This window comes from Bos indicus, chromosome 3 (genome assembly GCF_029378745.1).
Source record: "Bos indicus isolate NIAB-ARS_2022 breed Sahiwal x Tharparkar chromosome 3, NIAB-ARS_B.indTharparkar_mat_pri_1.0, whole genome shotgun sequence".
Lineage (NCBI taxonomy): Eukaryota > Metazoa > Chordata > Mammalia > Artiodactyla > Bovidae > Bos > Bos indicus.
This window is the reverse complement of record NC_091762.1, coordinates 47,718,866-47,721,964: the sequence shown is the minus strand read 5'-3', so window position 1 is coordinate 47,721,964 and position 3,099 is coordinate 47,718,866. Positions and strand designations below refer to the sequence as shown.

The window sequence follows — 3,099 nt, the reverse complement described above, 5'->3', positions numbered from 1 at the left end:
TGGAAAAGGTCAGTTTTCATTCCAATCCCAAAGAAAGGCAATGCCAAAGAATGCTCAAACTACCACACAATTGCACTCATCTCACATGCTAGTAAAGTAATGCTCAAAATTCTCCAAGCCAGGCTTCAGCAATATGTGAACCGTGAACTTCCAGATGTTCAAACTGGTTTTAGAAAAGGCAGAGGAACTGTTGTAGCCACGCATTCCGGGAAACAAACTCACTGAGAAGGACAATGCAGATAGTGGAGTGCAGTTTATTACACTGGCAGGCCCAAGGTAGAGTCTCCTCTTAGCCAAGGACCCCGACCAGCATCTGTGAAAATCTTTTATACCCCATGTGTACGTGTCTGAACCTACCATTCCAAATTCCTTGAGACTTACATAAACCAAGGAAAATACAATCCCAATAACCCCATCATTCACATGCTATGTGCTCATGTGCTCAAACAAACAGTTAGCCAATAATCAATAAACATGAGGTTACACTCCGATAGATACAGAAAAATTTATGGCCTGTCTGGAGGAAAGGGTGATTAGTGTATGTTTTCTCTTAAGTGATGAGTAACCTAGATATGATGTTCAAGGTTCCCCTATCTGGAGGGGGTCTTATCCTTCTGTTGTTGTTTTCATAGGCATTAAACACAGAGTTCAGAGTCCATTGGAAAGCTGGCCGAACATGATCAGCATGAACAGGCCTTTTAGTCCAGGCCCTATGAATTCATTCTTCATTCCCCCCTCTTGATGCTCTTAACTCATATTATGAGCATCATTCATAGGGATATATTGCACCCTGGCTCTCCTACCACCAATTTGGGAGAATGACATCAACCTTCAGGTTGCTGCTAAGTCGCTTCAGTCGTGTCCGACTCTGTGCGACCCCATAGATGGCAGCCCACCAGGCTCCCCAGTCCCTGGGATTCTCCAGGCAAGAATACTGGAGTGGATTGCCATTTCCTTCTCCAATGCATGAAAGTGAAAAGTGAAAGTGAAGTCGCTCAGTCGTGTCTGACTCTTAGCGACCCCATGGACTGCAGCCTAACAGGCTCCTCCGTCCATGGGATTTTCCAGGCAAGAGTACTGGAGTGGGGTGCCATTGCCTTCTCCGAAACTTCAGGTTACAGAGTTCATAATACATTGTAAAATTCAGGGTCCACAAAGCAGAACTATCAAGACAACTATAGCAGTGGTAAATTTAGTTTTCCACCAATCACCCTTTGCCCAAGATAGGACCAAAGTCCAGAAAGGAATGTTTTCATTTGACATCGCTTTTACCTGGTTTTTCATATCATCTAAAGCAGTTGATATATTGCCAGATAAGTCAGGGCTGTATACACAACATTCAACCTTAATTATAACACAAGTCCCTCCTTGAGCAGCTGTGAGTATGTCCAAAGCCATTCTATTATGAATTACCGCTTTTCTCATTTGGATTTGCCCTTCATTTTAGGCTTGGATGGCTTTTGTTCTATCTAGGAGGGCCTGTTTTGTGAAATTAGTCAAGGCCTCTGTTTTAATCATGATATCTGTTGTCCCTATAGAGGGTACGAATAAGGCAGCAATATACTCATACCATCGAAACATGGATCTTGTCCACCTAGCATGTAAATAAGGTAGATTTACCGGGGCTACCAGGGTAGATTTACAACAAGTAGGTTAGGCTTTTGTTACACTGGCATTTATATCAAATGTAACCCCATGACCCGAGTCTACTGACTGTAGGTCTTACAGCAAGAGAGCAAGGAGAGGTTATGATTGGCAAGAGAGAGGAAAGTCTCTTTTTGTCATCCCAGAAAAGAGCAGAGTGGTTTAAAATTTCCTTGGCAGAGCGGTGACACCCACCAAGGAAGTCCATCCATCACTGACAGAGGCATAGCCCTACATACCCAGCAGTTGGAAGTGTTGTGGAAGTCTGCATAGAAATGTGCCCATGAGATGAAAACATTGTCCTGAGTTGAAATGGAAGTTAAATTCAAAATCACGTTGATGAGGCCAAGCAGCAGGAGTTGATTGTGTGGCTTCATCCTGAAGCGGCTTGTCCAGGATCTTCTTTTCCTTCTTCTTAAGGATGGTCTTAGTCTCTCGAGAGTCAGCGGGGTCCCTCTGTGTAGTCCACTCAGCGTTTTTTGGGTCTGCGTGGTATGTTCTCTTCACCCTCGTATGATGGATCCGAGGGACAATACCTGCAACTTTAATTGCAGTAGGGGTAGTTAGAATAACATAACGGCCCTTTCACCAAGGGGCTAGCAAACCATGTTTCCGATCTTTGACCCATACTTGGTCACCAGGCGTAAACTCATGAATCTGTTCCCCAAGGGGGAACGGCACCCTTTCTTGTACAAACTTAGTTACCCGATTTATTACCTTACCCAGTTCCATCTGCTGTGAAATCCTATCCCCCCTTACCTGAGGCAAACTTGTTGACACCTGTTTTATTATGGGAGGGGGGCCTCCCATTCACAATTTCATATGGAGAATAGCCTTCGGACTGTGGGGTCATCCTGAGTCTGAGCAGAACCGTCAGAAGCAAGTCCACCCAGGAGCAGTCAGTCTCTATGATCCACTTGGAGAGTCTCTTTAATGTCCGTTGGTTCATTCCACCATCTCAGGAACTCTGGGCTTATATGCAGTGTGCAGTTTCCATTTGATGTTTAAAGTTTTGCTTACTTGTACTAAATCAGCTACAAAAGCCAGGTCATTGTCTGAACCAATGCTGATAAGAAGTCCAAATCTGGAAACTATTTGCCTAAGCAGGCACCGGGCTACTTCTGATGCTCTTTCAGTCCAGGTAGGAAGAGCTTCTACCCATCCCGAGAACATATATACCATGACCAGCAGGTAACCGCAGTGTCGATGAGGTTTCATTTCAGTGAAGTCCACTTCCAGGTGTTCAAAGTGCAGTGTGCCTTTCAGCTAAATACCTGGAGGTTTTTGTCTGAATATCGAGAGGCAGCATTAACCTGTCAGGAGGCAGCATGGCCTAGGTGGGTCACTTGTTGTGTTTGGCTTACCAGATTGTGTGCCAGCTCCTCCGGTACCAATAATTTGCCACTTGGCAATTCCCACCATCCCTTTTCAGTCTTGATGGCCCTTTCCGCTTTG

General features: G+C 44.9%; 1 pseudogene; it reads right to left on the bottom strand.

The window, feature by feature from the left end:
* Window positions 1-747: 747 nt before the first annotated feature.
* Window positions 748-2,497, bottom strand: LOC139180223 (endogenous retrovirus group PABLB member 1 Env polyprotein-like; annotated as a pseudogene).
* Between the last annotated feature and the right edge of the window lie 602 nt (window positions 2,498-3,099).